Consider the following 13278-nt stretch of genomic DNA (forward strand, 5'->3'; position numbering starts at 1 on the left):
TGCCATGTTTTCCTTTATCTTTAATTCTAGCATTCCACATTAAGACTAAATCTCTATTTTCAAATTTTCTACTTAGAGTTCTTTTATCATAGAGTGTCTTGACTTGCAATTGCAACTTTTGGTTCCTTAAAGATGCTTCTCTTTTGGTTTTGATCAGTCCTACCAATTCATCCATTCTTTCTTGCATTTCATCTGTAGTATCTTCATCATATAACTGGATGTAATTGTATAGTCCCATCAAGTTGTTTTGAGGCATTCTGGCTTGAATCCCATACACTAAATCAAATGGAGCTACACCAATTGTTTTCTTTACAATTACTCTGTCAGCCCAAATTGCTAACTGTAACTTGGAATCCCAAGCCTTTTTATTATCATCCAAGGTTCTCTTAATGACCTTCAAAAAGCTCTTATTTATGGACTCAGCTTTTCCATTCCCTTGTGGATGATATGGAGCAGATGATGACCTTATCATTCCATATTTATCACAAAACTTGATGAACTCCTTAGATCTAAAGTACATAGCATTATTTGTTACAATTCTTTGTGGACATCCAAATCTAGAAATAATATTATTCAAAAACAAATTATTTACCACCTTACTTGTTGCATTTCTTGTGGGGATATCCTCTACCCATTTTGTAAAGTAGTTAGTGGCAACCAGAATCCAAGAATAGCATGTGCTAGACTTGGGGAAAATCTCTCCTATGAAGTCCAAACCCCATTGTTGAAAAGCTGCTTGAATCTCCACTAGCTTTAATGGATTATGTCCTCAGAACTTCAGCTTTCCAGCAAATCTTTGAAAGGGGTCACATTTCTTAACCATAACTTGGGCATCTTTAAAAAGGGAAGGTCATCAAAACCCAGCTCTCATTATCTTATGTGCAGTAGTTTTGGCCATGTAGTGTCCCCCACATACTCCAGCATGCATTTCTTTCAAAACCTCTTTTGCCTTTTCTTTATCAACACACTTCAACAGAACTCCCTCAAAGCTTCTCCGCCATAGGTTATTTTGGACAATTATATACCTGATGGCTTGCAATTTAGTATTCCTCTTTTCATTGTTACGAAAATGGGGAGGAGCTTCCATATGTTGCAAGTAATATATGACATTGGTGTACCAGTCACATTGGTCCATGTCACATAAGTCAGCTCTGAGATCATCATTTACCAGATTTATCCGATTAGCCTCTAGATTAGTTTCGGCCATGAGTTTGGCCAAACCTTGAGCTCTTACTAACTTTGTTATTTGTATATCAATGTTAAATTTTTGGATTCTATTGATCCATCTACACCTCCTGCCTGATACTTCCTGTTGAGAGAATATATCCTTGATTGTAGCACTAGGTACAAAAGCGATAACAGTAGCACCTACCAAGTAACTTCTGAAAGCTTTTATAGCCTTTACCAAAGCATATGCTTGCTTTTCATTTATTTCATAGTTTAGTTTAGTAGGCTACAGTGACTTGCTAAAAAAGGCAAGTGGCTGCTCATATCCTTCTTGATTCTTCTGCAATAAGACTGCTGCTACAGTATGGAATGATGCAAAAGAGAAAATATTCATGGGTTTTGCATAATTTGGGGTCCTCAGCACTAGAGCATTCTTTATTGCAGTTTTTATATCTTGGAATGCTTGTGAAGGTTCACCATTCCAATCTATAATGGCTCCCTTCTTGAGAATCTTTGATTTGGGTCTACTAATTTCAGCAAAATTGGTAACAAATCTCCTCAGAAAATTTACTTGGCCAAAAAAGGACTGAATTCCTTTCACATTTTTTGGTCTGGGGACTTTGTCAATAGCTACTACCCTTTCAGGATCTATTTTTACCCCATCCTTAGACACTATGTGTCCTAATAATTTTCCTTCTGTGACCCCGAATGTGCATTTCTTTGGGTTTAAAGATACTCCATATTCCAGGGCTTTTGTAAAAAAAAATTCCAAATGTTTGCAGTGATCTTCAGCCTTATTAGAATATGTTGTAAGATCATCATGGTACACAACCATAAATTTGTCAATATACTCATGAAATGCTACATCCATGGCTCTTTGGAAGGTAGCTCCTGCATTAATCAAGCCAAAAGGCATCCTCACATACACATATGTTCCCCATGGGGTTGTGAAGGTTGTCTTGAATTGTTCACTTTCTTTTACTAGAACTTGATTATATCCAAATAAACCATCCATCATTGACATCATTCAGAGCCAGTCACTTGCTGTAACATGGCTTCCATATTAGGTAAGCCATAATTGTCTTTCAGAGATGCAATGTTTAAATTTCTAAAATCAACACAAAGCCTAATATCTCCATTCTTCTTCCTGACAAGAACCAAGTTTGAAACCCAGGTGGAATGCCTGATCAGTTTAATTATCCCAGCATCTCTTAGTTTTGTCAGTTCTTCTTGCATTTTTGGGGCAAGGGTAGGATTGATTGGTCTCTATTTTTGCCTGAAAGGTCTTACATTTTTCTTCAATGGTATGACATGCTGGAAAAGATCCTCCCTGTAAGCCTTAAGGTCATCATATGACCAAGCAAAAATATGTCTGTATTTTCTAAGTAGGTCAATCAATGTTTTCCTCATTTCAACAGGAAAGTTTTGGGCATATAAACCCTTTTAGGAACTTCACCAGTACCCAAGTTTATTTCTTCTAACTCTTGGGGTTTGGGGTCATTAACTCCTTATTTTACTCTGTCTTGGCTATCAAAAATATTTTCCAAGACTACTAACCCCTTCGGCATCTTATTTTTTTTCAATTGCATTATTTCTTGACCAAAAATGGTTTCCTTCCCATTTATGTTTTCAATCAGTCCACTGCAATCCATCTCCTAACCGTGGTACTTGTCTTCATTTAACAAAAAATTTGTAATATCTTTGTCATCTTCAAAAACCTACCAATTTTCAATGTTATCAGGTATGGAAGGTCTATTTTTCACCTCAATCTAGGAGATTCCTACAAATGATATTTCTTTTGGCTTGATTGCTACATTTGCCAACAGATCAGCCATCTTGTTTTAGGTCCTATCTCTCCATGAGATCCCAAATGCATCAAAGAATTCTATCTGATCCCAGACTACATTTCTATATTGTTTCAATCTCCTATTCTTGGATGAGTAGGTTCCTTTGATCTGAGAGATAATTAGTTCAGAATCCCCTATGACACATAATTTCTTAATTTTATGATGTATGGAAACTTTGAGTCCTAGCAGCTATGCTTCATATTCTACAATATTATTAGTGCAAACAAACTTCAAGGTGAATGAATACCTAAAAGTGTTATTTTTAGGGGACACAAAGAGTACACCTACCCCTACACCCTCTTTAGAACTAGCCCCATCAAAGAACATTGTCCATAATTTTGGTGAATTCATGCAACATTCAACTTCATTTTCGATGATAGCAGGTAAATTTTCAACTTCTTGAATAATTAATTCAGCCCTGAAAGCATTAATCCCAGTATCTAGGAAACAAGTGGTATCTTTGTCAATTTCTTCACCTAGGATGTGGTTAACCCTTGGTTCCCTATTTACCCTGACAACTTTGTCCCTTGTATGAAAAGTGGCATAAGTAAGATAACATTATAGGCTTCCCCCCATGGCAACACTCCATTTTCTGGAGAGTAACATTCCATAGTGTGGAGGTATATCTACCACAAGGATAGACATGGTTAATTCTACTTCAGGATATGCAGCCAGTTTGAATGGTAAGGCATTTATAGTACCTATGACTAGGACTTCCCTAGCATCCATCCCTTTGCATCTACCCTATTTGGTATCCACCTTAAATCCTAAGGCTTCCATTATTTTAAAAGGCATTATAGTGTTGGAAGCTCCTGAGTCTATCATGTAATTTTTTAAGGTCTTCCCCTTTATGATTAGACTGAGGAAAAAAGGATCAATATCTTCTATGAATGCCACTGAGGAATCATCTAGAAACATTTGAGAAATCTGGGATATGATACCACTGTCCTCTATTACTAATGGGGTCTATTGGGACATAGTTTGATCTACAATAATATTATTGTTTGCTATTCCACCCAACCATGACAAAGCCTTATTCTTATGCTCTTCAATTCTAAAAATTTCAGACAAGGGCACTTTTACAGTAATTTGAGATAACATGGATATCATATCAACAGGTTCAACCACAGTAAGTTTTACAATAGTACCTGGAATCAGAGTCTTTTGAGTAGTAGGTACCACATTTTTCTTGATAACATCTGGTTCTAACTTCTTTGGCTGCACAACTGGTTTTGTTGCTTCACTTATCTAAAATTGAACCTTCTTCTTTGGTTCCCATTTCTTAGCCTTGTTCTCCTTGATCTTAGGCACATCTACATTGACTTTCTTGTTTTTATCATTCATATTATGAGTGATGTCTTTGATGAACACACTAGATGGCATTCCTGCATCATTATTTATTGCTCTATTTCTCAAATTATAATTACTATGGACTTGTGAAATCATTTCGGCTATAATTCTATCAATTTCCTCTTTGGAGGGCATTCTTAAACTTGTGAGACCTACATCAGAAAATGTACTGCATACCTTATCTATATCATACCCTTCATCATCTGAAAGCACTTGCTAATGATGTAGTTGGTAAGCAATTCTATGGCTAGTAATATCATTTTCAGGCTCTTTTAAATTAGAATCTATCAAATCATCACACATACTCACCATATTGCAGCTTATATCATCATGGATTTTCTCTTCAGTTTCTTCTTTAGCTTGCACTCCTTGGGCTTGGGCAAATGACTGAGCAACAAAACAATAATTAGTAGAATGAGGTGATTGGCATATAATGCACCATGGTACATCATCATTCATATTTACAGTGTTCCTTTGCAGGGGGTCTAGAGTACCCTTATCCTTCACATTTTGGGTCTAGTTGGGAACTGGTTTACCATCTTTCCACTGAGTGGTGTAAGGGTAATTTTGCATCCTAGGCTACCTATTGAAATTGTTGTTATTCACAGGTGGTCTTTCAGCAACATTTGGCTTATTCAAACTAGAGGGATTCATCTTCTTGAGCATTTCTAAAACCTGGCCTATAGTAGGTTCTTCAGGCTTCTTTCCTATAGGATTTTTGTCACCCTCCCTTTTATTTTTGTTCTTAGGATTAAAAAGCTTAGGATCATCCCTCCTACCTAGTTTTCCAGATGTCTTCCTATTATTCTCTATATTTACTACAACTTTATAGGTATCTCTTAAAGTTTTAGGATCCTTATCCCTCAATTGATAAGCCATTTTTCTATCAAAAGCATTGAAATAGGTTGTGAGAAAGACGTCTACATTTAACCTCATACCTTGAAAAAGTTTGTACATACCTTTTTGGAATCTCACATTGAAATCAAATGTGGACTCATTTGGATTCTTCTTGATATTGTTGAACTCGTTCAACATGAATCCTACATTAGTGTTGTCCCCATATTGCTCCTTGAACAATTTCTCCAAATCACTCCATGAGGTAATGCTATCATCAAGCAACCTCCTAAACCAATACCTTGCATCCTCTGTTAGTGAATGTACAAACAATTTCATTACCATGTCTTCATGTTCAACTTCATAATCATTCAACATGTCAGTGAAAATCCTTAAATGTTCTTCACCAGTAACAACATTATTTCTAGAAAACTTAACCACTTTATCTCTTATATCAAATGAGATGGGATGTGGGGCACCAGGAATACCAGCAAATGATATTTGTCTATACTTTTCTAGGTATATAGGTTTCTTGTGAAAACCAAGAACATTTAAAGTACTAGCTATATTAGCTTGATTCAGGAGAGCATCTTGGGACTGTTGTGGTGGGACAAATGGGACTTGGGTGCCAATAGTGGACGATGAGGTAGGAGCAGATTGGGGTACTCCCTGAGTTGAAATTGTGGGACCGCTAACTGGTGCAAGATTTGTAGGTGGGATAGACAAATTGGGCCATGAAGTCAATGAAGAATTAGACTTTATGAATTGGATTTTCCTTCTACTTTCTGTAGCTTGAGCTTCATTCTCAACCTTCTCAAGTTCTATTGCAAGATCTTCCCTCTCTTTTCGAGCCTTCTCAAGATCTAGATCTAATTTAGACATGGAGGGTTGTATAGGTTTGCTTGGTATAGCTTGAGGCTGATTTATTTGGATTCCTATAGCCTTACCTTTCCCTTTATTTGGATCTTTTGTAGTGGGCTCTACAAGATCAACTTGAACAGGTTTATAGGCTTGAACTTGAGCAATAACTGGTTCTTGCCTTTGATTTAGGTGTTTCTCCTATTCTTGAACTTTAGCTCTCAGATTATCAACATCTCCAAAAACATCCTTATGGAGAGTTGTGGTATTCTCTTCTAATTTTTTATTTTGATCTTTTAAAGTAGCCATCCTTCTTAGCAGAGCAACTCTTTCCATTATGGCATCGAAGGTGGCTTGCTCCTTCTCTTTTTCAAGACGAATGCATTTAGCTTCTTCCTCAGCAATCCATTTCTTCAAAAATTCTATTTCAAAGTGCACTTCTTTAGGGTCTGTAGAAGTTGCCTCAGAATCAATAGGGTCATCCAGATCTATAAGGTTTGGTTCTACATATGGGGCTACTCTGGGATTAAAAGGATTATCAGATGAACTCCTAAATCCTAGCCTATAATTCATATCTGCTACAAGATCTGGTCTTAATGAAGAAATTCTCATAGTAGACACATCCTTGTTTTGAAAAACTCTTTCATCTAGTAATGGGGTGCTGAAAATGCCTCCAAAGAGTCTTGTAGTTTCAGATTCAGAGCTAAGCAAAGAAGACTCTATTCCTATTATTGGTTGATAATGGGAATTGACAGATGCATTACCTTTGGGTTTCCAAGTAGGATTTGGATCTATCTTTTTCTTATTTTGGTTCTTCCTACCACATTGGGGTAGATTAGTATACATTGATACATCGGGATTGGCTCTCATGTAAGCTCTTCTATTTTTTTCTCTTGTCAACCATATTCACCTTTTTGTTACAATAAGCACTAGCTTCAAAACCTTGACTGAGTCACCATCCTATTTCAAGAAAATATATAATGACACTTTTTCTGACTGAAGGAGAATAATACACAAGTAGGAACAAAAATATATGGGATAAATAGACCAATCACTGATGTCGTAAGACTACAACTCTTGCTTGTTAGATAAGTCACTTGGATAGGCTAGGTACATCAGTGTGTAGCAATGGTACTTGGGCTCTATCTTCTTTAAATTCTCAAGGTTTGACACTAAAAGATTCCCTTATAACCATGAGAAAAACATAGATCACATGACCCACACGTACACAACAAGACCAAAGAAACTATAGTACTTTTCACAGATGTGTTGGACAACTCCCCAACAGAGTCGCCATTTTGTTGGTGTTTTAAAAAGTATTAAAACTACTAAGCGACAAAATGCTTAATACCAGAATGACAGTACATACACAATCTAAAGACTAGCCTATTCTTATTAATAATTGCATATGTAAGGTATTTGGACCCAACGTCAACAAAACCACAAATGGTTTTCTACTCTTTTGGCTCTGCAAAACCAGGGGGGGTGTACCTAGGGATGGTTCAAAACTGGAACAACTGTATGAGGATTATTCTTAGTTTCATTTTGATTCTCATTTCAAGATCCTCAAACATATACATAATTCTTACTAACTTGGTAAAAACATCCCATAAATAGATATGGCCAAGAATTCTGCTATAGATCTGCAGATGTTTTTTACAATAATGGCTAACTAAAGCTAAAACATACCATGTAGACAAGTGCTGGCCAACTTTGCAAATCTACAAGAAATAAAAGTAAAATTTGATTTGATGATGCATTTGAATAACCATTTATAATATATTTCTCCTTCAGCTGAAATAACTTGATCAGTGCCTAATCCATTGGGGTTCAGAGTCTATAGCAAATTCTTAGATCTAATTTGTTGCCTTACAACAAATTCTATCAGCAATTCTTATTAGAACTTATCGTTCAAAATCCTTTTCAATACTTAAGGAATCTTATCACATTCATCAAAGCCTTTATTTAATCCATTGAATTAATAGCAATGATAAATGGATATACAACCTAACTAGATTGCATTCAATTGCACAAGCTTTTACTTATACAACATCAAGCTAGCTAAGTATTTAAAAGAAGACAAAATTCAAAAAGAACTGATATGGGGATAGTTCATAATTTGTATTCATTTCTTTTGAAATGAGTATATCTTTTACAATAGACTCAAAATGGCCTTCAGAAAGAAACACAGCTCATTCTATATTCATGTATTCTCAGAGAATTGACAGAAAAATACATTACAAACTTGCTTTCAAAATTTGGACCAAAAACTAGACTAAGCACAATACTTAGAAGAAATAGAATTTGGACCCTTCTTTAGCCTCGTGATCTCACTTAAATAGTGTGAGATGCAACAAGCTTCAGGCTAAAGACAAATGACAGGCATCCTTTTAAAAGGGCACTCACCTATAATTCTGTCAAAAAGACAAGAACAAAATAATAGAAAGGCTTATTACAACAAACATTCCTTGGTGGGTCCCTTTTTGTTATGCTTCTCAATTGTTGAGACAAGAAAATATGATCTGATCTTACAATCATTCTTCATCCTCAGAGTACATATCCATGAGGTCTAAAAGTGATGTATCATCTTGAGTTACCTGCAAACTCACTTTAACCTGGGGATCTTCCATGTCTTCATTAGTAACTACGAGGGTAACTGTTACTTTTGCATCCTCCTCCTCATCATCTCCTAACATCTATTCTATAAACTGATTTTTCCATTTATTAAAAGCATCATCATCTGGCCAATTAAAACTTAGAGCTTTTCTTTGTATCTTTATTAAAGAATTTGCACTTTCTTCTAAATCATCAAATTATTTTCTCATAGCAATATAAAATAACTATATTTTTACTAGCTCTTCATTTGTCTTTGCCTAGAACTAGTGGCTAGTCTCACTCATGATGTTTATTATTCTTTCATTAAATAACTCATCCAACTCCCTTTTCCACTTTTCCTTTTCCTTTATTGTATCAATAGATTCTAAAGCACAAGGAAATAAAATGAATTTTTCAGCCATATATTGGGAAAAGCAGAGTGTTAATCTTCTCTATAAAGAATCTCTTTCATCATCAAAATTCTCTAGCTTATTTAATAAATCAAAAATCTTCTCAACTTGATGATAAGGCATTTGGACTGTAGATATACATATGACTGTAATATCATTATTCCTCTCCCTCCATTTATGTGCAAGAGGAGTCAGTTTATCCTTATCTCTTTTCAACTCATCCATGAGGGTTACAATTCTTGTCAACTGATCATAAAAAGTTGACCATTGTATTTTATCCCTCAAATATACCACACCCTACTTTAATTTTTCTTCCTGTAGGCATCCACCACTATTTCATACTTCCTCTGCAGATTAGTCATTTCCTTTTCTTCTTTTTCTGCAATGGCCAAGGAAAATTTAGAATAGTCCACATTCATGTGGGCTACCTATACATGTGAAGTATCAGTGACCCTCCTCACAATGATACTCCCTATTAGTCCTGAATCATCAGGCTGTAATGGAGTAGTCCTGGATCCTCTTCTTAATGACCACATAACAAGGGCAGCTTCATCATTACTGAATGTTGTTCCCAAGAATTTCTCTTTATCTAGATCTTGTAATCCTAAATTATTTGACGCAGAATTAAAAATTAAGGCATCAACAATATCCCAATTGCGCAATAATAAAATATTTGCATCTTTCACCATCTATATACCCTCATCAGGGGTTATATTCTAGAACTCTTGTATCATTTGTTCCTTTCTTTGATTTTGAATAGAGGCTTCATCCATTTCTGGATGCTTTGTTTTCATATTCCTACATCTTTGTTAAAAAATGTGCATGTTTTCCCTCCATGCAAACTGATGGAAAGCCCTAGATTTTACAAAACTTTTATCAAACAAAAATTGCTGACTGGCTTGTTCTAAAATAGGGTCTAATTCTCTCCCTCTAAAATTTGCTACAGTTAATTCACAACTCAACACCGGAGGCTCCTGGGGGTTCCCTTCATCAATTTCTACTTGAGTAACAAAAAATCCTCCTTGTGACCCCATTTGTTCAATTTGCTCATTAGTGAGCTACTTTTCCTCAATTCTCATTGGTGTTTGAGAAGGTGAGTAACCTTCATCATCAGATTCCTCTTCCCTTATTATTTTTCTTCTTTTGGGAGAAGGTTCAGGGGGTCTTTCTTCAAGGACAGTACTAGTAGATTCAATTATCTATTTTTCTTTGTTTACAATGGGCATCCGATCCCGAATAATAGTATATCCTATCCTCTTTCACACAACCAGTGGACCTGCCCCTATGTTAGGGGTGAAACCCAATTTCCTCATAACTTCTCTAGCTTTATCTAGAAAAGAATCAATAAAATGTTGTTTCTTCTCATTCATTACCTCCATTATTTTTGAGAATGTACTCATGAGCTTTTTTATTCTATTTCCATTAGTTGCAGCATTACTAAGAGGACTATAATCCTTGTCAAAACAATTAATAAACTCTAAAACTTTTGAATAGACTCTCCATTTCTCTTTCTTTGTTTCTTGCTCCTGGAGAGAATATTCATTCCTTATTATATCTTCAGAGAAATAGAATTCATGCTGACTTGGATGAAGCTTGATCCTATGTCTAAGAGTAGAATTAAAAAAACCTTCTGCATCCCAAAAATGCGCATTAGATAATGCCATCTTATACTGATCCAAAAATTTGTAGAGGAAGATCCACCCTTCTTTAGTTATTACAAACTAGTGAGCTATAGTGCAAGTATGAGAAATTGATCATGTTCCCCTTTTGTGCAAAAAGGTCTTCTCTACTCCTCCCAACTGCCATAAATGTTCAGGTACTCCTACCTTTAAAGGCATTTGATAGGGTAATACATGGGGTGTCCCTTTGAATCCATAAACCCTAATGATGGTTGAGACTGGATATGGGATGATATCTCCCCAATTATGTGAAACTTTTAGATTATGGGGTCTATCCATAGGCCTAACAAGGTGCATTAGTGCCTTAGGAATTCTAAGATTATCACTAAATATGAGGCATCTTAGTTTAGAAGCAAAATGCCTATCAAATCTAGCAAAACTAACATTTTCTGCTTCCCTAGTCATATCTGCACTCCATAATTGAACTGGTAGTGCTTCCCCCTCTTGTTCCCTATTTAAAATTGTTTCTTTACCAAAATATGTAACCCCTTTAAAAAGAAACATATGCATCAATAGGGAATACTGACCCCAAACCTTTTCCACCTTGCCCTTTGCAATCCCCACCAATCCATTGTGAATCTCATTAGCTAGGTAAGATATAAAATCAAAACTTATTTCTACACCAAAAGAGGAGATTTGGGTGATCATATACATGAAGCTCACAGGAATAAAATCTTCTTCACCCTCTCCGAAGACTTTGCACAGGGTCTGGTATATCTCTATTGCGCTGGCATTAAAGCATGATTTCTATAAAGGTTCTTTAGAAGATGATGTTATTGCTGGTAGGTTTCCAATTCTGCCTATGTGGGCCTTCAGTGCACCTTGTCTAACTACATCCCTTTTGGACATATATTCTTTTTCTAACTCTATCAAATCAATGGGCACATGATACCTAGTGAGAGGTCCCAGACTGAAAACTTCCCTAATTTCTTCTGGACTGATGGTAATTAAAACCTGACCATCCATTCTTCTCACTACTTTAGTGGCTTGATCATAACTTTTTTCTACAGCTTCAAGAAGGTCATAATCCATAAACACATTGGGAACAACTAGCTTTCCAAGATCAAAATTCCATATATTGACATGAGGGGCATATAATTTCCTTTCTGCAAACCACTTTTTGAGCAAACTCAAACTAGTTTGAGAAGTTTGAGCATCCTGGACCCAATTACCCTTATCATACAATCCATCAGCTATCCTTGGCCTAGGGTTCAAAGAGGTTAATGTTTTAACTTGCATTGTCTCTACAGTAGACTCAGGAAGCAGTTCAAGCAAGTCATCATGCACATTTCTATCCAAATAGTTTATTTGACTTGAAAAGCCCTTCTTTGGAGGCATCTTGGACTATTTTTTTATAGAAATGAAAAGGCTACGAAGTTTATGGTAGTACTACTTACTTGAATTTTGTCTTTGTTTTCCTTTGTATTTCTACAAACTTTTCGCGAACAGACAACTTCACAATTTTTGCCAAATTTCAGCACACTTTCCTTCAGTAATTGCTTTTGCACAACAATGGCTCAAAATATTTTCTCGTGTAAGATGAAACTGATGAAATCTCTCTGTATTATACTCTATTTTTTCTCACGGATGATGCTTTCATGTCTAATTAATACAAAGAGTGGCACCACATTCTGTGTTTAAAGCTACACCATCGATTTTCAAAGATCCTATGATCATGTGATACAGAGAGAACAACTAGGCGTGGCATTTGACATGTTACTCAATTCACCCAATGAGAACTTACCACGTACATAACTCTTTCCTTGATGGCTCTTATATCCGGACCCACTGGCAACTGAGGACATGTGTCAGCATGTCACTACTTCTTTATGCATAAAGAACAAGCACCTTGCCATAGCAAAGTAGCAACAACTATAGATATAATCTAGAATCGGCAGATGATATGTTACTGGACTTGCTCAAAAAGAAGGCGGTGGGCCATATTCACTATGTCACTATACATATCTCCCTCGGAACTCTTCATAGTGAGAAGACGATGGCCGTTGATCATAGGTTTAATCAACGATGAGGAAACTACATGTAGTTTTTTGATTCATACTCGCTACGTCGCATATCTTAAAGAGCATGCAATTTTTCAAAGTGAGGTAGTGAAGACTGTTGATTTTGTTTCAATCTGACGCTCAGGATCTCTTTGTACCTTTGATCAGAAGAGCATTGATGAAATACAGAATTTTGCATAGTTGGCACCTTTCAAGATTTTATTTTAGTCCTAATTATCATCCCACATCACCAGAGGTCCCACTGACTCTTCAATTTCATGGGGCCTTGCTACTTCGCTAACAGTGAGATGTCCAAGTTTTCCAATAGCAAGGTAGTGAGCTTAGGCACTTTAATGAATTTTGGCACCGTGAAATGCAAGGGGGAATCAGATAATTATTTCTATTATTAAACTGCTTTTGACAATGACATTTAGTACTTTTCATGCAACCTGGTGTATTCATGGTACAGGCATAATGCAATGTCACCAGCTCTTGATTTCACAGGGCCTCGCTACTTCGCTAACGGTGAAGTGTCAAA

This window comes from Cupressus sempervirens, chromosome 1, assembly GCF_028749045.1.
Source record: "Cupressus sempervirens isolate cs-2001-9-10 chromosome 1, ASM2874904v1, whole genome shotgun sequence".
Taxonomy (NCBI): domain Eukaryota; kingdom Viridiplantae; phylum Streptophyta; class Pinopsida; order Cupressales; family Cupressaceae; genus Cupressus; species Cupressus sempervirens.